A 27334-nucleotide genomic window follows, 5' to 3' on the forward strand; every position below is an offset into this window, starting at 1 on the left:
GATGTTAGGAAAACAAAATATCAGACAGTGAGCGTGAAGGCTACAGCCTACTGCCACAGGATTTAGTCTGTGAGAAAAACTTGGCAAGCTGGACTGGTTCCCAGCTATGTTACGTGATTGTGCCATGTGCGTGGTCACATAGCTGCCACTAGCTTGCGGCATAGCAGCACACTGTACACTGCTATGAAATCAAGCTCTTTGCTGATCCTTCATCTGCTGGAAGCTGTTGCCTCTTGTATTTGCCTGTGAGTTCCACACAGCAGCAAAAACCCAGAAAGAATTTATTTGCCTTCTGCAGCAATTTGGGGGCTATAGATAACAGAACCTTTAAAAAATGCTCTTGAAAGACTTTGAATCTTTAGGTGATCTGGGAAACACTTTGAACAGAGAGAGACAGGAAAGGAGAGAAGGTGGAGACCTCATGTTTTAGATGTTGTAAAATTCTTGTAAGTTAAAATAAGATAATAAAACCTATGAAAAGAACTATGAAAAAAAACCTATGAAAAGTGTAAGCGTGCTAAATGGTACAAGTTAACTCATGTAATTTTGGCATTCTAGCGTACTGCTCATCAGTTTTATGGATAGGCTCAGAGACAATTATACAAGCCACAGGAACACAGCATGCTTCTTCCCCCAAGCAGTTTTTGGAGGTTGATGTGAAGAGACACAGCTATAATTTTGCAGGCCTTTCAGTATGCCAGACATTTTTACTGAAGGGAGCAATATTCTGAAAGTAAGCTTGGATGTCTATGGAGGTTGCTTCAAATAGGTATTGAACATGTTTTGCGTATGTGCCTTTAGGCAGGATTGAGGCCAGGTAGGATATGTGATCTGAGCTGTAGTATGCAATTGTAGCTTTGTGACCCCAAAAATCATCTTGCCCTGAATATTTTGAATACTTCTGATTTGTTTATATAATCTGAAATATTGCTAGTGGCAGGTATTTTGGTGGTGGTGGTGTACGGCTCAGAACATCAACCTCTTGATATAAAAAAAATTGTTTCAAGCTGTAAGCAGTTAGTATGAGTCAATGATTCTCCTCTGGTAAAAAAAAATCAACAAAAAACAAATGGACTAAGGAGCTTTCTTAGAATTGTCAGGATATTGCATTTGACCATTTAATGGCACAACCTGCACCCTTTTGTAAGGGAACTGTTAGAAGTCAGTGTGCTCTCCCACTCCAGCCAAATCAGTCCTTATGCTTTTCAATTTGTTCTTCTTTCCCAGATCCCCCTCTTTCTTTTCCCCTTGCTTTAGCTTGTTCTCCCTGTACCATTTGCCTGCACTTCCATGTTTTCTTCTGCCATTTTTCACCTGTGTTAATTGACTATACAATGAGTAAACTTTGTATTCCTGTATTTCTTCTTTACAGTATCTTTTTCTAAACTTCAGAGTGGAAACTGGCAAGCTTTGATTTATTATATCAGAAATATTAAAGGTTGGAAAGAAACACAATTCAGAACCTGTTCTGTCACCAGTGCTTGTAGCAGCAAAGCATCATCATTAGAAAATATCGTGGAGTACTGCAGAGACAAAAATAATCCAGTGATGTTCTCTGTTGGGGAGTGCTGTTGTTACCATAGTGAATAGCTAGTAAGTTTTAAACTTACACAAGGAGAATAAAAAAAATAATCCTACCTTTCAGATTGTACTTCATCGACTGCTTGAAATGTTTGGTTTAAATGTCTTCATCCTGCAATAGTAAAACACTTTGTGAGTGGTTTCTTCATGTGCCCACACAAGTAAGAAGGATACCCTGAGGTGTAGGCTGTCTACTGCAATCAATGTGGAAATATAACAACCTCCTCTTCGTGCCATTGAGAATTTTTAATTTAGACAATGATCAAACAAATCACTTGAGTAGTATGCTCATCCCCTTGAGCTGAACTGGAATGCTAACCTGCTTAAAGTGAGTATGAGCATGCCTGCTACAGTGGATTAGGACTCATGTGAAGTGTTTATAGTTTAAACAACAACAAAATTAGACAACTTTCAAATATGCAGTATTATGGGATTTTTTTTTTTTTTTTTCTTTGCTGGGAGCCAGGATGTTTGTAGTATCAGCTACACTACCTTTACTATATGCTTGTCAAAACTTTCAGATTTTCACAAACTTTGAAACTTAAATGTCTCTGGCATTGCAGTAATATTCTAGATATTGGTAAAGATATTGTTTTTTCAGATATGTGTGCTCCAGGCCAAATGGAAAATTCAACAAAATTATTTTTTATTAAGACTTTACAGAGACAGATAAACTAATGAGATAATGATAAGATTAAAATGCATTAAAATGCAGATGCTTTTGCTCTTTTAAAAAAAATGTATTTTTTATATTTCTTGTAGTGAGTGGAATGTGGGCATATGCCCATGTGGATCTGTGTGTGCATGCAAACGTGTAATGAATATTAATCACCAAGTTGAGTCATTTCTGTGAAATGGGCAATGTATTTTGCTGGGGATTGTAGAATTTGGGCCATGCGGTTGCTTTCATTCTCAGCATCTCTCTGTCTGAGTGACAGTAACTTGAAAAATCTCAGTGCAGCTTACACTACAAGCCACAAATCCAGATAGTTGTGCTTGCACCATTGTTGAAACCTGCAAGGCTTTTCGTGTAAGAGAGTGAGGTTTTTACTGACCTTGAGATCCTTTTCAGTAGAATCCTAGGATTTAAGGCAAGGCAGTTCATTCCTGAATTCAGCATCCATAGGTAATGGGACTGGGGAGGGACAGTACAAGGCAATTTCATGGTCATTGCTGTTGCTGCTGGTTTTGCTACACTGTCTTTGCATACATACATATTCCTTGCAGTTATTCTTTTCAGAATTTATGGGTAGACTCTGGAAGGTTCTTATAAAATTTCACTGCTAGATTTCAAGTTCAAGAAGTGCCTTTAGCTGTATAGGTAGTTCCATGGTTGCTGTTGGCCTACAAAGTCAAGACAACAGCAGTGCATAGTATCTAACCCATAGGTGATACTTAGAAGATTTTATGATAAAGCCTGAAGTATGACTGAAAACTAAATGCAAATTGAGGTGGCGCAGATATCTCATGTGACTTGTTGCTAAGGAGAACCTGGGAAACCCGGAATCATTGCATTGCTCTGTTGCCCTACAGCAAGTCACTTGTCTTTTGTGCTATCATTTCATATCCTTCTCGGAGCTTAATGTTTGTGCAGCACTTTGGAGATTTATAGCCCTATTCAATCGTGTTATACTGTTGCAAAGGGTTAAGAATGTTTCGATGCAGCTGTTAAGGGTGCTGTCAGTACTTCAGGTGGAGTAAATAATAAAGCTTATGAAGGATGAGTCATTATGTGTTCCTATTTTTATGCAACCTTTTACTTGGGTCATCTTGTGCCTGTTTTTACCTTAATTCTATTGTTATTTGATATAGCTGTCATTATTAATTACCAAGTAGATTCTTCCATTTAATTTATGTTCCAGTCTCCAATTAATCTTACTTACAGTGTGCTTCTGTCTTGATGCCCTTATTTATTTTGTGTAAGCCATGACGTACACATTTATGTGTACAATGAAAGTAAAATGAAAAATAAAATCCATAGCTTCTTTTCCCTTGTTGAAAGGATGCAGATTTTATTTAAGAAATGCAAAAGATGTAGCCTGCTCAACTAAACCTTACAGTGCATTCTTATCTCCTGTGAATTGCTTTTGTCTATTTAACAGATTTTTTAGTAGTACGTAGGTAGTAGGTTAGCTATAGGGTTTTCTTGTAATTTATAATTGGGTTTTGTTTGTTTATTTCAAATTTTCTAGGAAATGTGTTTCTATAATTCCCTTGAAATTTAAAATGAAAATCCAAAAAGGAGACATGATAGGAGTCATAGCTATTGATAAGTTGTAAGCTTACCCATTATGTTATGTCAAGTGATAACTGATTTCAGTGTGAACCTCTCTGATGCATGTGACTGGCAATTTAACCCGAAAATAGAGTGTGTGTTTTCTTTAAGGAAAAGGAAAAGCAATGAATTAGCGAAACTGTTTGCCTGTAATGTTAAAATGAGTGCTGAAAACTCAGTCTCAAATGCCGGATATTTAACAGAAGAGTGTGTGTAGAAGCTGGTTTTCAATTGAACCAATAGTTCATTTTCTGTGTCAGACAGGATCAGGCATAAACTGGTCTACATTTGTACTTAAGCTTGATTTAAAAATATCCCCTTCTCATTGTATTTGGAGCTTTTCCCTCTTCTGCTTGGTAATAGTTTGGAACATGGCTGTTAGTTCTCCAAATTACACTCAAACATCTTAATTAAATACTCTTTTTAACATCATCTCTGCTTACCAAGATCCCTTTTGAGACATTCTGGGAAACCTAATGCTTGTCTGGTGTGTAAAAGTGTTTGTAAATCAAGGAATGCTGCCACATCCTGCATGCTTATGTTGTCTAAAACTTTTTATATTACTCTTTTTGAGTCTGAAACAGAAAACAGAAGCGTTACACACCCAGTCACCCCAACTTATTGCATGACAAAACAAGTGACCTGAGACCTCATCTTTGGAATATGTCTTACCATGTTGGTGTAGATTGTCAAAGCAAGTGAATAGTATCTACATGGTTATCATGGATCCAAGTTGCAAGTAGTTTTCCCATTCCAAAATAACCTTGAATTTAAACAAAATCATTAGGCTCTCAGAAGCTCCTCTTTGCATTTTGCATTTCATTTAGTTGCTGAAAACCATGCTATCTCTAAGTCATGCTGTCAAAATCTAAATCCAATGCCCAAAGCCTGCTTTGACATAGACAGTGGGCATGTTTCAGACCCTGGGTGTGTTCTGTGCTGGACAAAACTAACCTTTTCAACACTGAGCAGTTGTTTCTTGTGTTTACCTTCTAGTGCTGCTGTTGAATGCCTTTCTAGGCTTTTGGTTTTCAAAGTTGTATTTGTCCTCTGCTTGAAGTGTGCTTGGGGTGCTGCTTTCTCTGTGCAGGCTGGACTGTTGTCACTCTGATCCACCTATTGTCCTGCTTCATTAGGAGCTCCCACCCCGATGTTTTCAAGGACCACACACAGTTTCTCTGTTGTATAATGTTGTGTGAAGTCAACCAGTATTTTTCATAAGAAAAGACCCTCCCTCATCCTAAGGATCAAAGAGAACTAACATATATTTCACTCAAATAATACAGGGTTTAACTCTTTCCAGAATTCATAACTTGGTCTTTCAAGCTGATCTGAAGATCAGTTGGTTGTAGACCTTACTTGTTTTCTTTTGTTTGTCAAAAGTATTGGAACTCCACACTGTCCCTGACAGTTTTAGAAAATGTTCACCTATCAACAGTGGTTTTAATTTATGCCTTGAGGTTTGCATTCCTCTCAGTTTCCTTCCCTTGGCCCTGATCCGTGTGTACTTTTGTGGTATTGTTCAAGTACTTTCTCTGCTGCAAACTCTGTTGTCTAACAGAGTTTTGGGGGACTTTTTTATCAGTTCAACTCTTCATCTCAGTTCAAATTTCAGTGGAACAAACATCTCATTTCCATGCATTCTTTGTGTTTCTGCCCATGTATTTCATTATAATTGCTTACATATGGTTGTATTAATGTGCTCTTTATGCAAGGTAAGCTGAGGTGTTTTGTATGAAGGATACTGTATAAAATGTAGGCATACTGCATGTTGATGATAAAACTGTGATTGACCTTGCTAGAAGTGGAATCAAAGCCTGTAAGGTTATGTTGCAAGATCATGAAAGGGAGAAGTTTTGTGAAATCAAAGCTGAATTTGAAAATCCTAAATTGTTTCTGTGAATGCTTTGATGAAGAAATAATCTTTCAACTGTTGAACTGCATACTTCTCTCCTAGGCTTTATAGGGATGAGGAGAAGTAAAAATGCAGGTAACTATAGCTGTCTTGGTTTACCGGGGGAAATGAGGAAGAGAAATGAATAGTCAGTATTCTATACAAAAAGTACCTGAGAGATACAATTGTGTTGAGGTTAGTTATTCTATCAATCTTTCTTGAAGTCGTAGAAGTTTTTCAAGAGTTTTTATGTATTTATCAGTATGCTAGTTCTTGAATTCTGACATTACACTCCTTGTAAACATCAAACTTGACGCTAACAACACGAAGAACATAAACTGGTAACCAAGATACCATGTACTAGTTCACATTTAAATGAACTCTGTTTAACTGTTCTTTGAAATTGCACCAATCTCCCTGATTTGTGGAGAGCGTGATCAGTAACTGAAAAGGCACAAGTTGTTTCCTGAGTGGTAAAAACAAGCTGACAAAAGGAGGTATCTTGATGCACAGCTGAAAATAGGTAGTATTTATAGAAGAGCTCTGTGGTTTTGCGAGTTCCTGGGTGCATGGACCAAACTTGCAGTTGCCACCTGTGTGAGCCAAGTTGTGCTTTTTTTGCCATAAACTAAAAATGTCATAAACTGCTGGTGTGCTGGACTGTAAGAAGTGGTATTTTCAAATATGTACAGGAGACTTCTGGAGAATTACCACCTCTCTATTAGCTAAGGCAGCTTAGGATAGCACTGTCAGTTTAGTTGATCTTGCAGTCCATTATCCTGTGCCCATTTTGTGTCTGTATACATGTTCTTAGCTACAGTCATCTTTTAGTGAGGCCCCTTTGGGTCACTGGCAGAAAGATATTTTAATGTTCTATTTGTTCTACTACTTTTGTACGCAATGCTGGCTCCTTTGTATTTCCTCCTGGCAGCTAGTGACCATGAGCTGTTTTAGATGGCTTTCTACTGCCTGGACTGTGAATCACAACAAAATAAATTTGTCTTATGTTTTATGTACAGAATCATAAAATAATCGACTGAAAAGGAGCTCCAGAGTTCATCTGGCCAACCTTCCACTCTGTAGAGGTCAATATAGGTCTATAGCATGGTATGAAACATTTAACATCCAGGTTTAGCTCATTAATGCATGGGAAGCTTTGATCTTTATTGGCAATATCTGCAGCAGCAGCATATGGCTCTGCTGGGCAGGTGATGCAGTGTTCAATATACTCTGTCTATGTTTATACAGTTCTTTATTAGTAAAAGTCTCCCAGAAGCCTAGGGTGAAAGTTCAGCATCCAAAATTTTCCACTTCTGTAAGAGTTTCCTATTCTCAGCTTGGGTGTTATATGTGTTCTGATTGCCTACCTCCAGATCTCAGCCTAAAACACTAGGAATTTATCTCCTGTTTAAAGAACCTAAAAGAAGAAAAGAACATACTAATGTATTGCTTTATATTTGTATTTGCCTATGTCGCTCTGTGCTATGGCATTGCAGATGCATTTATATTCCCTCTAGGAGAAGGTATTTGTGGCAATTTCCCTGAGTCTGTTGTTAGAAAGAGAATTTTTTTTTTGTTGCAGTAAGTTATACTGTTCCTCAGGTACCACTTTCTCATGTTAAAGTTTTTGTTGTCAGAACAAGTGAAATAATGACTAGATAAGACATTTCTTATGAGTGGGACCTTTTACAGCTTCATCCTGCAGCTGCTTGGTTACAGAGATGTTCGGGTCCCCAATTCCTGTAGACAGTATTCAGCCAGCACTGAGAAACCATGACAGTCTGACAGACAGTACTCTGCATGGAGCAGCTTCCTTTTCTTTCTTTGTAGAAATTGAGGACATGGAGCCTTTCCTATGATCAGAATCGGAGAAATCAACCTACTCAGATGCTTAAAAATTAAGGGGACTGAGCAAACCCAGCTTCTGGTTTCTGCAGCTGTCAGTGCCTGTAAATCAGCTCTGGTTTTCCTTTTAAAGCAGGACAAGAGCATGAATTTAATTAATGGGTTTGACTTGCTCTGGAAACACATAGTAAAGAAATAGCCCTACCCACACCTTTCACAGATGCTGTAAACATATAAATGTTATTGTGTATTTACTCGTGAATGCTTTCCAGCATCATTGTGCTAGATACGGTTGAATGCCTCAGGCAGGTGGCAAGCCCATGACTGCAACAAATCATTGATCTTTGGAACCCAGATCAGAGCCACAAAGGAGCAGAGGTTAGCTTGTGTTTTCATGGTTCCACCTAAGTTCTGCTCAATAAAGCATTAGTAGTGGCTGCTACAGAAGACTCTAGGGGAAAACAGAAATAGTGTTTTTCGTCTGTTTTCCATGATTGTGAATTTAATTGTAATATGAAAAAAAAAAATTCAAGTAGATTTATCCTGCCACTGTATTACTTGAGAAGAGACACAGACACTGTCAGGCTGGATTAGACCCCAGTTCAGTGCTGTAGTCAGCATCAGATACCTCAGAAGAAGTTGTGCAAACACCCCTCAGGGAGCTGGTATTATGCAACTTCTACATCACATCAAACATGGCTTAATTCTCTGAGTTTGAGGATTTACCTTCTCTTAAAACTTCTAATTTTTTGAAAACCTGTATTTGATTTTGCATGTTCAATATTGTGATGCTGGATAGTGTTGTTTTCTGTGGAAACCTCATCACATTTTTTCCCTTCGTAACAAATTTATAGATAGAAATTGCCTAGACTAGTTGTGCTGGAGGAAAAATTTTGTTTGCTCCATTTTGAACTAGTAGCTTTTTTGATGTGATTGAATGTTCCCCAGTATTTATAACAGGATGATTACACTTTCCCTTTAGTCTACAATGCAGTGTAGGATTTCGCTGTCTAGACAGAGGACTTTGAAAAATGTATACTGAGAAATGCAGCTTTTTAAAGAAGAAAGTTATTCAGAGCATTATTTGAGCTCTTCTGTATGGATAGGTCTTTTGTTAGTGTGGATGTCTCTGGGATGTGAAGTTAATCTCTAAGTAAATTGGAAAACAGTGGTGCTTTATTCAAATATGGAAAAATAAGCTTGAAAATACTGGAAAAAATGGTTAAATGACGGTTTTTATTCCCTGTGTTGCCTACAGGTGTGAGAGCATTCTGGTAACTTTAGGTGCAGAATGGTATCCACTGTCCTATGATTGCTTGGACCCTGTGAAGTTGTACTAACAGTATCAGTTCTAGCTTTTTTTTGTTGTTTGGTGTGTGTTTGTTTGTTTGTTTTGTTTGCTTGGAGGGAGTTTTTGGGCAGGACCTATCTGGACTTAAGGAGAATCTGGCCTCTAAATTTCAGAACAATACTACCAGACCTGTGGTAAATGCATTTATGAATATTTATTTGGAACTTAAGATTCGAAGTGAGTGTTAAGAGTGCAAGCCACTGCACATTTTTGTCAGGCAAAATCCTCAGACCTCTCTTCCTTTCCCTGTCATGTTCATATCCTGAAAGTTCCATGATCCTTGGTTTTTAAACACTCATGTTAAAACAAGAACACCCATAACAAATTTCAGGAAAAAATTCTTCTTTTCTGAGTTTAAATATTTAAACACACTTATAGCTGTAATGGCCAGACACTGACATCAGTAGTTCTGGGTATTCTCACAAAGAATGCCTGACACTGGGTGACTGGTGTGCTAGGTCTTTGTGTTTGTTATAAGAGAACATTTTTTCATTTAACTTTAGAATAAATATTTTCACTTTCTCATCTCTAGATAAGTTTTAATTAAAGAATTTAATAAAAGATATACCTGTCAGCATTTTATCATGTAAAACTATTCATCAGCCTGATTTCATCAGCACAACTTCAGGTAAAGGCTGTGTTGCATGCACTGGTGTCTTAGTGATGGCTGAAAGTAAATCATCATCCCAGCTGCTGGCCTCATTTCATTGCTGGATAAGGCCATTTTCAGTGTAGGAAAGGTGGAAGAGGGTGCACCTCTTCCGCTTCTTTTTACCAGGGTGTACAGCACATATTAATGTGAACTGCAGTTTATTGCATTTTAGCCTTCATTGCTGCATGTTCTACCATGTCTTCTCCATGGCAGTGACCCTTCCTCCAAAGGGAAGAAACTTGTCTGGTCCTTAAGCTTGCTAAAAGCAGGACTGTGAATCACTTGTACTTGAGTGTTAAACTTGGCTCTGTTGTTTTGTTGCTTGATGCTGAAGCATCTGACAAGTTAAAGGCAGGGCCTTACTGGAAAGTCATGCCCTGCTTTTAGCTGTTCAGCTTGTCCCTGTGTTGTGTCAGGAGCTTCATGGGGATGCTTTCAGGGGAAGGCTTGTCTTCAGCCTTTTTGTGCTGTACTGGAAAACACTGAGGCTTAGTTCCTGGCTGCAGTGCTGTGGTGTCACCTAACAGTACGAGGTGACTTACTGCTGGGCAGAGCCAAGAATGGGCTGTAAGCCTGACCTCACACTGCTTCCCTGTTGCTCTGCTCCCTGTAGCTCTTCTCTGCAGACCTGCCTTGGATCTTTTCCTTGCTTGCCCTTACCAGGGAGCTTGTGTTGTCTATATTCTTATGAATTATGTATTTACTGGTGAAGAGGAAGGGGAGGTGTGTGTCCTGTCTTTCCACTACCTTTTTCATTAAAACTGCCTCATGTGGCATGCATTACCTGATGCAAATGTATCCATGTGATTAGCCAGTCTTCCCAGCTTTTATCTATTTATCTCTAATTGAGCTATTTTGCCTGGGACCTGGCTCTGTAGGTGGTATTCCTAGACACCCAGTCATCTCCCAGCCTGATTATTTTCAGGCAGTGGTGACAAAGTAACATCTAATTTAGCTACAAAAATTACAGAGGTTTCTGAAGGGTGTAGCACACTGTCATAAACTCTTTTGTTGGCAAAAAGCCATGGGGGGCTACCTGTAGAAATGGGATTTTCCTTCATGATTTTGAGGGTGTGGAAATGGATGACATTAAATCATGGGCTATAATTGAGACAGCGAGGAGACTGCAGACTGATTGTCTAAGTAGAAAAATCCCTTGAGGAAACACGTTATGTCTATAATCCTGTCAGTCAGAAGATTAGAGATTCAATCAAAACTAACTTATATAAATGGCTTAATAATGAAGATTGTGCTAACAGAGGTAAGAAATGTATTTTGCTGAGGGCTATGAAAATTGGGGAACTTTGAGGAATGGTATTTCTTTTCGAGTAGATGTAGTAGCAAAATGTTCTGAGCTATAATTAGTTGAGTGTAACTTCTGTTGCAACATTTGAAATAGTTGTCATTACGTAGATTTGAGGTTGAATGAATCCCAATGTGCTTAGCATCACTTACATATTTGGATAATGTATGCAGCCTTTAAGGCCCCAACTTTGGAGTGGGACTTGTTCATTATAGTTCGTAATTGTGTGAATATTATACTGACACAATTAAAGAACAAACCAACGTGGAACAGAGGTGCTTCAGATGACATTTTGAATATTTAGTGCTAGCAAGCACAGGCTTGGGAGCAGGTTTTCCCCATCACTTTTGTTAGGTGCATGTATCTATCTATACATATTCCTGCTTGCTGTGGTTAGTATGTGGAAAGCCCTACACTATCAAAGTTAGTTTTTAATAGTGTACATTTCTCTAGTTAGAGAAGTGAGTCACAGTGGCTGCTGCTTCTTTCTCCTGCTTTTGGTAGGCTACATGTTCCTTCTGAAAATGACGGGTTTTTTTGAGAGGATGGATGGACCCTTATTTTATAGTTGACATACATTTATGTAGCTCATCTTACATCGGTAATCAATGTAACTAATGTATGCTTAAAATGTCACATATATTTGTTTTGCAATGTGTTATGAACTACTTGTATCCACAGTGTGAGCACCCCTGTTACATCTAGGAGATGGGGGTTGCAGTCCAGGGGAATTTGGCTGACAGCTTCCTGGTATCCCAGAGGACCGAGTGATGGAGAGCCAAGGCTGATGTCAGTGAGGTGAGGTGTTAGTACAAGGCTTACTCGAAGCTTACTGCTTTTCGTGGTTGCTCAACTTGTGTGAGGGAGGTGTAAAGCTATCCCCAAAGCCTAGAAAGCCCTGCTGCTGAAGTAATCAACAACCCTACCCTTTTCTCCTTCTGCATTTTGTGTAGGCAGTATGCTGCATAAAACAGACAAAGACCAGACTGCAGCAGGGTAGCTCCTCTGGGTGAGAATTTTAAGTGTTTTTGATAAACGTTAATGTGCACATAAGGGCCTAAAAGGCTCATAAAATCCTGCTGAAGAAGTTCTAGCTTTAATGCTAGCAATATTTTTATCCTCTAGCCAAATAAAAACCCGTGAGGATGTATCAGCAGTGAGTCCTCTGAGAAAAGCAGGCAGTAGCAAAGATTAAGATTTTAAAAGTCTTCTCAGCGAAGCAGGCAGTAATGAAGAAGAAGATTCTGAAAATGAAAACATTTCCCTAATGTGGTCTCTAATGCTCTTTCAAAGTGGGTAGCAAAGGTGTTTTTCAGAAAAGCTACTGCAATTCAATTAGACTGACCTCATTTTTATTTCTTTTTTTTTTTCTTTTTCTTTTTTTTCCTGTTACAGATATCCAAACTGATACAATTTAACTTTCTTAAGAACATTTATAGCCTGGATGGGACTTGGGTTACATCACTATTAATTTACGTAGTTTAAATATAGAAAATGTTCCCTGAATGGTTGCCTTATGTGTATGCTCATCTGAGCTAAGAATACTGAAAAAGGACTTTTCTGATTTGGGCAGATAAAACTTTTTGGAAGGAAAGAAAATGCTGTTGCAGCCCAGACCAAATGCTACTGGCTGTGACTTATGCAATCTATATACATTTTTAATTAGAAGAAGTGGAGGTTATAGGCCCACTCTTCTGTATTTATATCATTATCTTTGTGCTGACTGCTCACAGTGACATATTAAATGGCACAAAACTCTCACTAAACACCTATAAACTCAGTTGTGTGCATCACATCCCACAGTTAGCAGAACTGGTTATGCATTTAAAACAGTTTTATCTAGAAATAGAAGTTCTTACTGGGCATTTCTTCAGCAGCATCTGTTTTCTTTATTTAACTTAATTAAAAGCTGCTTTAAAATGCATTGACGACATCAACATTTGGAAAAGATTATGGGGTGATGGTTCTAGGTTCCAAGTCTTTGAAATAAGCTTTGAAAAAAGTTCGAAGCATGAAATTACTTTTTCTTGCAAGCTATTCCTTAATTTAAAATTGCTAATCCTATGAGACTGACAGTCCAAGCATCTACTTAAGGCTGAAGCCTTGTTTGCCCACAGAAGTGGCACTGTTGTGAAGCAAGAGTAAACTAATCAAGATAAACCAATTTTAAATCAGCATGTCATTCTTACGTACAGAATTGCTTCAGTGTGTAGTACGCATTGGTCTTTCCATGAGCTGCTCTGAGCAATGGCTTTGTAGCTGAAGCGGTGCCACTACAGCATTTAATGCAGGCTGGATTCTCATGTCTCTTGTGCTGAGATGCTCTTGCAGTGCCCTAGTGTGAGACTGGCTTCCTTGGTATTTGCCAGGTGTTGGTATTTACTTGCAATATGCATATGCAGGATTGAATCCAAAGGGATGGTTCTAAATGGTGAGAGACATCCTCACCTTTTGCAGTCTTTGATCACTTCATCTGTAAAGAAGGTGTCAAATTCAGGTATTTATTTTTCTTTTTAGATTTAACCTAACTGGTGTAACTTGTATGTATTCCTGGGATGTTAAGCAGACAATGCAAAGGTTATAGTTAATCAGTATTCTTTCTGATTTTACACTCTCAAACGTTATGTATCACATTTTGAATGAGTTTTACTTAAATTCTGGAGTTGCTGAGGATGGTTAAGTCTGTAGCTAAGACTTCCTTTTTCTGCAGTGTAATCAGGCATGACGTATCAGTCCTTCAGTCATGTGATTTGATTCTCACAATGGATGGTTCCTCAGCTTTGACAAAACCTATTTTTTAAACGTTAAAATCAGTGAAAATTAAAATCCTGGACCTCTGCCATGTATCCCAAAGCTAACAGTGCTTTAGTTTTACAGATCACTTTTAATTGAGGGCATAAGTGATCTATGGGAACTGAACATGAATATTATATCAAATAATAAGGATGTTTTCCCCCTTAACTATTTAAGTTACTTCTCAGGTCCTAGTGGCAGGCACATCTGTATGGACTGGGGATACCAGAGCCTGTAAGGGTCTGTGCTGTCCTTTGCGCTGCAAAATTCTAGGTCTTCTGTTGTGGTGGTTCACCATACACAGTTCCCAACATTTTGACATCTAGAGACATTCACATTTATTGTATACTTTTTTCAGATGGCACGTGGTAATATGATTGAATGGAGAATGGTAAGTCTGGTTTACAGAAGCTATAAAAAATGTAGCTTTTTCCTGGTTGAGAAAACACACATTTTTGTTTGTGGCTTCTTCTTAAAATTCTCTGTGAAAACACCATTTTTCCCTTAACTCTACAGGATAATCTTTGTGGTGGTCTTTCCCTATTTGAGAGAGCTTTGAGGTTCTTGTATCCCTGGAAAAAAATCAGGCCTTAGTTTTTGAGCTCCTTGTCAGACTGCCAGTTGATATCCAAAAGAACTGAGCTTCTTTCTCAGTTTGGATCACAGTGCTGGTAAGATGAGATGATGAAGCGACTGAAAAGTGGTTGAGTTGCTGATGAAGGCTGAGATACCTGCTATATTCTATCAAGTCATGCCTTGTTCATGTCAAAAAGACATCAGAATTCATTTCAGCTAGGATGGACCGGCAAATCTGCATAAAAATGTAGTTGGTGCTTTCCTAACCCTTCTGCTATCTGATGAAGTTTCAGTCTGCAGGGCTTGTGATGAGGTGAGGAAGGGGTCTGAAGGAATAAGATATTTTTGTTCTTTGCAGAAAAGAACGCTTTTTCACACTGTGCTATCTGGCATATTACCTTTTGAAATCCTTTAGATATATCAAGCTTATATTTTTATTTTCTCTGTAGCAAAACTTTCTTCCAGCAAAAGTGACATATGAGTGACTTGCAGTGTAGTTTCCTGTCACAACTAAACTTCTGTGATACTGAATGGCTGCCAAGAGATGACCCTTTTCTCACCTGTTGCTTGTACGGCGCTGCATGTATTCAAAAGGAAAAAAAATTAATTTGAAGATGCACAATGAACAAAAGTCCTGGGGGAAAAAAAAAAAAAAGTGCCAGTCTGCTGTGGCTAAAGCTTAATCTGAGTCCATAAGGTTGAGAGCCTGTGAACCATAAACCTTGACACCCACTGAAACCATTGCATTTTTCTAGCTGGAGCTGAGTACCCTTGGGCTGTGGATTTGAGCACAGCATCTGGTGGCCCCCAGCAATGGGGAGAGGTTTTCCTCAGAGGTGAGAGGACAGAGAGGCAGGTCTCTGCTGATTTCCTCCTTTCTTCCTCTGACAAAGTAGCTATCTTATTCAGGTGGTATTTAGTAGTCGGAAACCAAAAGGGAGTTTGCAAAACAAGCCTGCTGTTTAGTTTGCAATGCCTGCACTGTTATGACATTGTCTTAAAACACCAGCCCTGCTGCAACCTGCATGGGGAGAGGGGAGTGGAAACTACGCTGTTGCTGTCTCTGGAAAGGAATATGTTGTGCATAATGTACAAAAGAAACAAAGCCTGTCTAGCTCAAGCTCTTTTGAAAGTTCCCCTGCTATTTTTGTTTTGTTGTCTCCCCCCCCCCCCCCCCCCCATTTATTACTTTTTCAGGTAGCTGAAAGTTTTACAGACGTGAAAGTGTGGAAACTTGGGCTTAGGGAAAGGATGGCTCCATAGGCAAAGCCTAAGAAAGAAACAGGTGGCAAATATGAATATTGGGGCAACTAGCTACGTGGTTTGGGTGGAGCAATGACTGGGGAGGACAGCTTTGTGATTAAGAGGCCTGACTAATACCCAGCATTCTGTTTATGGCTTTCTGGCTGTTGCTGCCTGCCTGCACTTTCTGTTGATGCAGCGGTGAGTGGGCTGCAGGAGTGGTCCGGCCCAGCTCCAGCAGCAGTTAAGTGCCACATCATGGCGGAACAATTCACAAAGGCCCTGCCTAGCTGCGTGGGATACTAATGGCTATTATGTATTAGATTTTGCCCCACAAAATTTGTGTAGATGTCTGAAATCCTGTTACTTGGCTTGACAGCAGCATGCTTGTTGCAGGTCCCTTCTATGTGAGCAAGGCAGCTTGACAGCCCCATTTTCCACAGCAACTTAAGGTTCACAGACCTTGACTCTGAAGAGTCCCTGCTACTCTCCGTGAGCTCTGAGCCCACCTCATGCACCAGGCAGACACCAGAACCCACTGCTGTCAAAGCCACATGAGGCAGTGGCCACCACATACTGTATGATAACCTCCTACTGTCACCCATCACTTGGGATTTCAAGTGGTTAAGTACCTCCTAAATCCAAAGGTATTAAACTTCAGAGTGTTTATTTCTTAGGGATAGTATATTCTTTACTAATAAGCAAGGTGGGATTGGGTTATGCTTCCTTACTCTCCCTAAAGTAAGCAGTTGCCAGAAGTCTGGATCTAGACTGGAACTGTCTAGGTAATCTATAAACGTTTAAAGAAGGGATGATTTACTAGGTGTCTCCAGGACAGCCAGACCAGTGAGGCCTTTATTGCTTCTGGTGCCTGTAGATGCTGCTGTAACACAAACAAGGAAATACTGTGAAAAACTAAAGGTAACTCAGAGGCAAAGCACCTGCAGCCTCTTTATATGGGGATATCCTGCAGGAAGGGAGGGCAAAAGCCCTGAAGTATAATGGAATCTGGGTAATTGCACACTGTGAATAACAAACACCTCAGAGTCTTCCTGGCATCTCAGCCTGGATGCTTCAAAAAGGCCATTCATGGAAAGCTTTGTGGCAATCAGCTGCAATCTTGCTTCTATAAAGAGATCTTCAGACCTCCTGGAAAGCAAAAGAAATGCCTGGAAAAAGAGGAAAGGTGAAACCCAGCCTCTGTTTCAGGCATGCCTTTGTTACCAGGCCTTTCAAAAGGGCTCACTGACTTGAATGCTAAGTCTTGTTTGTGTTGCTTTTTGCTGGACTGGACATACAGTGTTTCTTAGTGGGAGAAAAATATATTGGCTCATTGAGGAGATTTTCTCAAATCAGTCTTTTCCAGGCTTTATGATACTCTAGCCTTTGTTTTCCACATAGGTATGTTATTTTTATCATGGGAGGAAAGTGGCAAAATATTTCTGTGGCAGAAGTGGCATGAGAGGAGGGTGAAGCTCTTTCTGCCAACAGGCTTGTTTCAAATACCACACTAGAGAGAGACTGCAGATTTTTTGGAGACCAAGCTCCATGTGGTAGGTGGGAAGGGATTTCTGTGCGATTGATTAACTCCAAATTGTGTGTGATTTTCTTGGCATAAATGAATGGGGTCTTTGCCAACTTAAGCTTAATTTTCCTTCTGTCAAATGAGCTGTAAGAGCTATGTGATGAGGAATTTTTGAGGATGAAGGACTCTGGAATCTGCAGGGCTTGATGGAGTTAACCTTTCCATTTGCTTGGGAAGAGGAAGCATGGCTTTTCCTGGGAGATAGTATATTTACTCATGTAATTTCTTTTGTAAAGCTTCCAGAGTCTTATTCAAGAAACCCTGTATATCTCCTGAAGCACAAAAGGCTTTTTTTTTTTTTATTGTATCTTTGGATATTATGCTTCTTTCTGGGGATACCATGGAGATGAGGAAAACCAAAACAACCTGAATGAAGTACAAATACTGCATGGTAACAGCAGAGACTTGCACAGATTGGGGAAACAGAAGGCCAAACCTAGAAAACAGGTGGCTTTTGATGGATTCAGTCCTTGGGTTAGAGAAATTGTGCCAGTGTCTAGGTGAGTTGTTCGATGGATTTAGCACTGCACTGCACAGTGAGCTCTGCAGACAGAAGAATATTGCAGGCTATAGGAGTGTTAGATAAAGTAGAATTGAACAGGCCAGAAAAAAAATCTGATTTACTGAACACAGAAATCTCACTGTATGATTAACTTTATTTCATGTCGAGAATAGAACATACAAATCTAGGCTCTTTCATGGCATGATGCTGAACAATACAAGCCCTGTAGCACAGAAAGCATACCACTACTGGATTATCTGTCCTAAATGTACTGTAGAGAAATTCAGTCAGGTTTAGTTTATCCTAACAAATACTCTAATGCAGCTGTTACAGCAGGGCAAACCACAGATTTGCAGTAAGCCATGCTATTGAGGCTCATCTCAAATACTGGCCTTATGAAACAATTTTTTGTGCAGATCTGTTGTCTTGCAGCAAGGTAGAATGCTACAGAGACTGGAAAATAAATTTCATAAGATTAGAAGAATCAGTGTTTTACAGACTTCAAAATCATGTGACAAAGGCAATTTAACATGTGTGGCAGCTTAACAGGTTAAGACAACTCAACAGGTTTGGGAGGAAAACACAAAACTTCAGCTCCTTGAAGGGCAAACAGAATCCACAGGGTAAAGGGTTGATGTTGGTTTCATTGTTTCAAAGGAAATTTAGGTAGATATAGGGAAAAAAGCTGCATTTTGTGTGGCTGGCAGCCTGGAAAATCTTTTCAGAAAATTTCAAATTATAACTGGATCTTCAAATTGGAATGTAAACAGAATGAAAACATACTGAAACTTGTTTATTAATAGCTTGAGTTCACAAGAGCTACATCCCTGGCTTCTTACTTCTAGCTCAAAGTGAATCCTACACAGAGCAGTAGGTATGACCCCCAAATCACGTGCTATAAATTCATTGTTCAGTCAAAACGTATATTTTCTTGGCAAGACTGAAAGAGAACACAATGAATTAACAGCTTGGCCTCCTGCCCAAATTCATGGCTGCTGGCAGGTCTAAGAATCAGAAGGCTGTGCGTAGGGCACAGTGTTTGGGTTAAGGCACGAAAGAAGAATGGTGTGGGAGAAGTAAATCTCAAGCCTGGAGAACAGTATACTTGGTGCAGATGAGTCAGTGAGTTTGGAAGAAAAAATTTACTTTGCTAATCTTAAAAACCAACCAACGAAACTTCAAACTCAAACTTTCCTTACCCAGTATTGTATGGAAACAACGGCAAAATCAATTTTATCATTTTCATCATTATTCCTTATCCTTGTTGCTTTTTAATTGGATCACAGCATGAAATCTAGGTGACTAATATAGTTGTGTTTGGATACCTGAAGAGGATCCTTTCCTCGGCAGAAGAATTTGACATGTTGTGGGAGCAGAGTTGGTTTATTTTGTGAGCAAAATGGTAATTTTGTTTATGTCAGGTACTAGTGGTCCACATTCAGATGAATGCCTAGCATGTTGGGGTGCCATATGTTTAGAATCTGGTATTTCAGGGAATGGTAAGGCTATGGTTGTGCCTGGCTCAAGCAGTTATTTCTGAGATGATCTTGTAACCTCTAAGTAGAACTGCTTAGACACAGACAGCTCTGGAGATGTTTGAGAAGGATCAAATACGTATACTAAAAATAGGAAAATTTCTAAACCAGTATAAACCATATAAACCAGTTTCTTTATCAGATTATATCTTTATCAGCTTTCAGGTTAGGCATAGCCTGAAAGATATTGATACAATAGATGCATTTCTTTTTCCTTCACCCTTTTTTTTTTGTGAGTATGGGTGTCTTTCCCCCCAGTTTTATTGCTCAAGGTGCTCCCCCTACATGGTACTGCCTCTACGTAACAAGTATGGGAAACAAACCAGGAGTCATTTTTTACCTCATTGTTCCTGAACATTTCACATAAAGAATGGTCAGCAGAGAGCAGAAAAACAGAGGAATATTTGGGCCATAGCTGTAAAGTACTGAGAAAATGGTTAATAAACTTTTTAAAACAGAAAAATACAGAAATCACTAAAAGTTACAGTCAAAAACCTTCAAGAAAAGACTGATACAATGCCTTAATAAAGACCCTTTTATTTGATGTGTCTTTTTCTTTTACATGAATTCTTTTGATTCAAAGGGATTTTCTTTTAAATACAGCACTTAGATTAAATGTAAAACATATACGTAATTTAATCTAGAGCTGTTTTGAGTGCGGGTGAACTTATCCATTTGGTTATTTTAAACCAATTTCCTTAACAGACATTGAGTGATGATGGGTGTCTAAGGGAATGATTAGATATACAAGAATATAGAGTTTTTATGTTATAATTACAATAACTATTTCTCAGAACAAGGCAGATCCAAAGTATTGACCACTCACTGCATTAAAAAGGTTGAAATAGGGGTAAGATACAGAAATGGTGAGATAGCAGTGAAATACAGTTGTATTTCTGTAGTATTACTGAATTGCTTATCTATGCATTTGCAGCCTTTTTCAGTCTGTCAGTAGAACAGTACTTGAAAGCTATAGAAAAGTATTCATTGCCTTGAAAGACTTAGTGTTGTGTGGCATTGAGCCAGTTTAGTAATCTCTGCCCCCCCCCCCCCCCCCCCCCTTCTATTTCTTTTAATCCTGTGCAAAAGAATGGACTGTATGCACCAAAAATATCAATGAAAATTGCACTACTAAATCTGACTTGCTGGACTGTGTTTCGGCAGTGGAGTTGCTCATGGTGGTGTATGCTAACAATAGCCTGACATTTCCAGCAGAATTCTTTGTTCCAAAGAGTTTATGCCATGGCTATAAAAGCTGTGTCTCAGGTAGCTGTATCATAAAGCAAATACCTGCTGCCTGTGTGTTAGAACTTTCTTTATTGGCCAGTGTGACATATTGCCTCATGATAAGAAAGCTATCGACACTGGCTTGGATTTTTAAAGAGTGTTGGTCTCTAGTGGCAGATTTGGCCCTTAGAGCATTTGGGAAACTTGCATTCACATTCTGCCTCCTGCACTGAGCCACGGGACTGATTTAGCTTCTTGCTTCTCCGACCTAGCCTTCCCCCGTACACAAAATGTGGGTAGCCATATGTGCTCTGAGCTAGATAGGTGCACTCTCTCCAGGAGGAAAGTCCAGCCATACAGATTTCAGTGGTGCCACTGTAAAGCTTTATCACGGAAGGATGGCAGAGAAATGAAACAAAGCTAAGGCTGTAGTCTGATGAATACTAGATGCTGGTATTGGCTGTGAATGCAGCAATCTGGCCTTCCCCTGGTGTCTAGCTCTTTGTCCTTGGCTTCGCTCTGTTTTCTTAAACTGTCTTTGGGGTTTTTGATCATTGGTGCCGTTTGCAAATCCATATATTTGTACTCTATATAAACATGAAGTGAATGGAAACATTTTTATAGGAGGTAATTAATTGCATAATTGCACTGAGCATTAGTTTTTAATATATATATTGGTAAATCCAGACTAGCCTTTTAGCAATCTGTGTACTTTCATGGAAAGCAATGGAAAATACTCCCAAGTGATTTTAATTTAAAAAGAGATGTTAAGGACAGAAATTGGACATTGTACATGGTTGTGGCTTCTCAGACCCCTGGAGGCCTTCGGTTCAGAGCTGATCACTGTAGCTTTTGTTTCATTTACATTGAAAATGAAATCTTATGGTATTTTTGGTCTTTATCCATGTTTGCTTCTGAAACGGTGCTGGCAGTTGAGTCTGTATCTTTGCTGCACAGACATTGCCTATTAATTACTAGTGTTCAGTGGAGACATACACGTACTCTGACAACAGAAATGCAGGACTGATATCAAGCCATGCAACATCTGCTAAATTCACATGGGGAAAAGGAATATGAAAACAAATACACAAAGGGCACAGCTACTGAGATGGTAAATATTATTTTTCCATGCCACACCCAAACCAAAAATAGAGACAGAGGGGACCTTAACAAAGCTTTATTCAGGTTCCTGACAGCTGACAGTAAGTGCTTGTTTTCCACTGAGCTGCAAGTGAACAAACCTGCCACCTTACATCAAAAGCTTGAATTTGGTTGAGACTTATGCTTCTTTTACTATGAACAGATCAGGAGTAGATGAGAAGAATAGCTCTGTGGAAACTTGTCGTGTTAAAATCATGCAAATACAAGTATCAAGCTTGCATGCCATAAGAGGCATAAGAGCTGGTAATACTTTTTTTGGAGGGGACAAACCAGCCTGTAACATGGAGCAGTGTGGATCTGCTAGATGGGCAAGAGGAGCAGCAGGCATGGGAGCCTGGGGGCTGGCTGCGGGCTGCTGTCCAGATATGAGAAATGCCCTGACAAGGCCCTCAGGGAGGGCCCCTGCTGTACCAGTGTGGCTGTAGGAGGGAGCCCAGAAGGGAGAGAAAGAAATTGCTGGGCAGCTGTGTCAGGACATAGGTGGTGCTTTCTCCGTCTTAGGCTGTTGCACAAAGCTCAGGAGCTTAATAAGGTAGGTAAAGCTGGGCACTCCCAAATCTACAGCTGATAAAAGCGCTGCAAAGTGGCTGTGGGGTGAAGGGGGGAGTGAGTGTAATATATACAACCCAGTCAATAAATGGAGTCGTTGCAATAAATACATTGGAGAGGTTAGGCAGCCAGGGGAGGAACAGACCCACAGCCTGACAGGTCCTCAGGACTGTGGGATTGTGGCTCCATATGGCTCATCTGGGACACTCGCTGTCTCTCCTGCCTGAAAGCTGCGTTCAGAGACTCTGCATTGAAGTGTATCATAAGAAGATCTTAATGCCAATGTGTGTGGGCAAAGTGCCTTAACGTCCAGATGCACCTGTCCTGAGCATGGGAGACTGGGCAGAAGTGAAATAGTCTGTTTTGATACAGCCTGGAGAGTTTCTGTCCAGCACAGGCAAACAGGTACTGCTGCCGTGCTGTCATTTCTGCTGGCAGCAGTGTGCTAAGTAGCACTGGTGTAACTTGAATTGAGCTATTACTTTTTCGCCTGGCCTTTCTTGACAGCGTGAGGATTTGATACTGTTCCCATTGGAGCCAGTATGAAAAGTTCCCAGGGTGGACTTCAGGTTGATAGGGTTTTTAGTCATTGGGGGTGTGTTCTTCTTGACATGGGATACTCTTGTCCTTGTTAGTGAGTTCTTTCAGAAAAGCAGCTTGCTTGCTATAGCAAGGCATTGGACCTTGTTTACATAAAATCTGACAATTAACTGCTCTGTAACAGGAATACACAACTCTGTTAAAGAGTTGGGAACTGATGCAGAGTTGAGCCAGGCCCAGTTGGTAACACTAAAAAAAGTAAGCCCCAAGGAGATGGCTTATTCCTTGCTATCCCAAATGGAAAAGTAACTAAGGTGAATTAATAGAATATTCAACCAGAAATGTTTTTATAAGCCGAAAGCATCCGTGGCTTTGCAGCAGACATCTGTGGTTAAAGTGAAAAAATGGAAGTTAAATAAACGTGTGTAAAAACTGCAGACAGGAAAACGTCACACAAAAAAGAAAACTTGGGCCTATTTTTCCTGCTTCCTGCTGTAAATGATTAAATATTTAGTCTCCAAACAATGTACTCTGCTCTTAATAAAATGTTAAAGTTCCTCCGTATGTCTAAGTGAAAGTGACTCAGAGGAGAGCTCACAGGAAAACTGCTGGCCGCTCCCCCCCCCCCCCCCCCCCCCCCCCCCCCCGCCCCAATAATCCCTTTTGACTTTTCTACCAAAACTCATTTACTTTGTATTTACTTTGTGCATTTTGATGTCAAACTTTTAATAAGTAAAACTACATTGTGTTTTATACCTATTCTTGGCAATACATCTTGCTTGCCAGCACTCTTCTGTAGCTTAGTAAAAATCAAGAATTTCCATGCATCGTTGCTTGGTCATGAGATATGACATGACTTCTCTAGCATTATCAGGTGCTAAATGAGGTGGGCCTGGTTAAGGAGCAGTGGAGATCTGGCCTCCTGCTCTGTTAGCTGTGCCCTCCACACGGCAACTTTGTTGTGTGGAAATCACAGGCATAGTCTGCTGACAGGTGACCATATGTAATCCTCAGATAAACAGGGTCTGAAGGAGGAATTCTAGGTTCCAAACATATATTTATTGCCTGACTACATTTCATCATGTTTCAGTGGGTTGTATGTGTTGAGTCCCCCCCCGCTCCAAGTCTTTTGTGAAATGGTATCAGTGGAAGACGTAGGCAACGCTGAGGCCATGTTTAACTAGATACTGTGCAAACATAGCAAAAGACCGTTCCTTCCTGAAAGATGTGAAGAAAGGCTTTCCTTGGCTTTCCTTCAGTAAAGACTGGGAGCAAATACTTCTTAAGTTTGTTTCCTTGAGATCAGATACAAGCAACACTGTGGTTAAGAGAAGGGCCTCAGCACCCACAAATATTTACCTTGCATAGTGACCATTTTCAACCAGGCTTTCCAAGGAGGCCACTGTTCCCTTCGCTTGCAGGTTTTGCAAGGTCTTCCTACCTACGTAGAGCTGCGCAAAAATCATCAGGTTGACGATTTTCAGTATTAGCCTTAAATCTGGTACAAGTTTCCTGAGACTCACAAAGCTTTTGGAAGATCTGGATTGACACTTGACTAATGCTTGTCTTAGCTCTTGTTCTGGGGTAAAAAGAAAACTCTTCCAAACTGCTGGTAGTGCTTTTATTTTTATGTTTGCTTGACTTTCCCCAAAATCCAAATGAAAAAAGTTTCTCTTAGGTTTCCAGTAATCTCAGTTTCCAATAACCTCTCTCTTTCCTTGTTTATGAGCAGGAAGTTTTTTATTTGTATGTCTTGCCCATGAAACAACACTACGTTTGACTCTCTATTGATGTGACAAAGCAGGAGAATAGATAGGTTTGTTTCATCAGGAAAAAAAGTAATAATTAGAGCCATACAAATTCCTGGAATAAGTGTAAAATCCCGAGTATAAAACCAGTCTGAACTACTAGAGTGTTACGACAGCAGGTGCCTCATTTGTATTCCTTTCTTTAGGAAAGGAGTTATGGCTCCCTCTCATTCAATGGCCAGTCTGTCTTTCTGGTCACAGAGTAACTTCAGTGTTCATTCTACCTTCTATTCCACAAAGATACTTTACGTAATTGACATCCAATACATTTAACAACTGAGCTACTAAGTGCTGGTTTACCACGACACACCCAATTTGTACAAACATTTCTTAAAAGGCACCGGCCATAGCAGGCTGTTCCTGCTGTATCAGGTGCAACGTTTCTCCTCAGTGAAAGCCTGTGTAATAGGTTGCTTGTTTATTTGGGAGCTGGTGCATTCCACTCACTCCCCTGAGATTTAAATTCAGCTTAACAAATAAGCCACTTATTTACAAGAGTTTCTAAATAGATTTTTGTAAATAATTTACTTTCAGAAGTCAGTTATAGTAAATTTGGAACAGTTCTTTTAAAGCATAGTGGCTTCTTGCTGCATTCCCACCAGAGCAGTTGTGAGTGACTCTGCTGGGAGGTTAGGAGTACAATTAGTTTTGATAAAAAGATATTTGATGTCTGAGGATGAACATACTAGGCTATACTAGGGTCTTGGCCCTCCTCAACATTAGACTTACTTTTCTGAGATGGGCACCTTGAAAGTGAATGATTATTATTTTTTTAAGCCTTATTGGTAAACTCCTTTGGGCTCAAATTTAAGTACTTGTAATGAAAAAAACTTTTCTTTTTGCAAAGAAAGTTGAGAGTCAATCTGAAGCAAGTTGCTGTAGTTGCTATTATTCTTAATTTCTTTTTATTATCCCTTAGTGTTATGTGGGAAGAAGAAAAAGAGATGGGTTTTATAGAATAAACTGAGGAAAAAATATATTGCTCTCAGTCACCACCCAACCATTGTAGGAGTAAATCAATAAAACACTGTTTGCTGCTTTTGTGCAGTGGGAATCCTCGGGGGGTGGAAATCTTACGATGCACTAGAGATCTTTTAGTAAATATAGATTCTGTAGCTCTATAGAATGTATTCTGTAACTAAATTCCTATAAAGGGATTAAAATGCTGAGTATTTAGAACACTGTCTGAAAACAATTACAGTTTAAAGAAAAAGTTGTGATGAGAAAGGAATCTTTGTGATAAAAATGCTAATGCTGTACTCTGCAAAAATCCTTCAGCAGAAGTAAAAAAAGACAACTCCTGCAATATTGCCAGCAATTGTCACTGAAACTTTATCACTCCATGTAAAAATAGTTATGCTTTAATGTAGTTTACATTCTCAATTAACTGGGTTTTAACTGACTTTCCTCTTACTCTCTAGTTTGTAACTTTGTCTCCTTTTATGGAGCACTGTAGTATTCCTCATCTGCTTTTCATATGCTTTTCTAAGATTTTTCTTTTTTTTAAATGCACCAAATTCTAGGAGGGGAAATCAGAAATCATGTAAGTTCAGTGAGGAAGCCACATCCATTCAAATGCAATTTGAAGTGACTGAAACAACTGCAATTGATGATATAAGTAAAGTCAAAAGAGTTCTAAATCTCTTTGTTTCAGACATAAAAGACATATTAACTCCCCCTTTGCCCCACATACTCCAACACGACCATTTCAATAACTAAGAAATCTTTTTAAATGCTACTTTTGAAATAGATGTGGCTTAAAAAATAGTTTTGTTTTGAATTCCGCTGAGCCAATGGTGTTTCTGAGTATAAAAACAGTACTGACTCTACAACAGGTGGAACAAGTGATACCAGATATTTTCAGGATAAAACTGTTAGGCTATTTTGAAAGTGAAAAAAAGAAAGCGAGTACAAAATATGCCCTGTAAACAGTTTCTCTTGAAAGCACAATGTTACAAGTTCAAAGGAAGAAGAACTTTTCTTACCTGTAGCTTTTGTGTGGATCAGGAAGTGTAGCTTTTTTCTGATTACAATCTTCCATGGCTTAGCTTGGCTTCTGCATTTGAATGTTAAATATGTAAGAATGCCTTGTTTAGCTTGGGAGTTTGCATGACCTCTTAATGAGACACTGTAGTTAGTGTCATTGGGTATTAAGGCATCATGTGACTGTAGATGAAAATAAAATCCTTTAAAGTTTGCATTTAATACTTCCTAGAATCTGTAACCCTTTACCTGCAAGCTGGATAAAAACCAGATAGAGCTCACCGTTTCCTGGTCAGGGTTAGAAGAAGGGGAAGAGGAAGAACACATGCTAAGTGATTCCTTTTTCTCCGGGACAGTCCCTTACAACACCCACAACAAAGTTCGAGCCTGTCAGAGTATTAATATTGTCATTTGCATATTCATATCATTAAGTCTCCTCATATCCCAAAGAGTGCTGGAGGGATTTGGCAGAAAGGTCCTCTGTTACATTTTGCCAAGCAATGACATTTAATCACCACTGTTTTGGGTGATGCTTTACTGAGGAACTCGCATATAAGGTGTATTTGCAGGCATCATATCATGTTTACCTATGAAAGTTGCTGACTTTCCTGGAATTTTTGGTTTGGGTGTGGTGCTTCCAAAATTATTGTGAAAGATGTTCTGCTGCCACAATCCTGTTACGAGACTGTTCCCTGTGCAGGAGGAGAGATTTTATTTAGGCAATATCTGCAAGCAGCTGGGTCAGGTGTTTCCCAGCTGTAATCTTTAACATATCGATGTACCTGGAAACTGTAAAAAAAGCCCTCCTGGAAAGAACTGGCACTAACATTGTGTCATCTAACTGCCTGCGTCACAACCGAGGGGGTCCAAAGCAGCGCTGACAGAGCCTACTCAATAGTACTTTGGAAATGTTCTGCTAAATCCTTCGTTTG

The 27334-nt window shown here is 39.4% G+C and overlaps 1 protein-coding gene across 3 annotated transcripts in view; it reads right to left on the reverse strand.

Moving 5' to 3' along the window:
- Nucleotides 1-26541, reverse strand: part of C1H4orf19 (chromosome 1 C4orf19 homolog) — a 92496-nt gene extending 65955 nt beyond the window's left edge. For all 3 annotated transcript variants that reach the window (XR_005826994.1, XR_005826993.1, XM_040587738.1), the window contains exons 1-2: nt 26405-26541; nt 1639-1693 (exon numbers count right to left, since the gene is read on the reverse strand). The gene's annotated coding sequence lies outside the window, so the exon portion shown is untranslated. The remainder of the gene's footprint in view (nt 1-1638; nt 1694-26404) is intronic.
- Between the last annotated feature and the right edge of the window lie 793 nt (nt 26542-27334).

This window comes from Falco naumanni, chromosome 1 (assembly GCF_017639655.2).
Source record: "Falco naumanni isolate bFalNau1 chromosome 1, bFalNau1.pat, whole genome shotgun sequence".
Lineage (NCBI taxonomy): Eukaryota > Metazoa > Chordata > Aves > Falconiformes > Falconidae > Falco > Falco naumanni.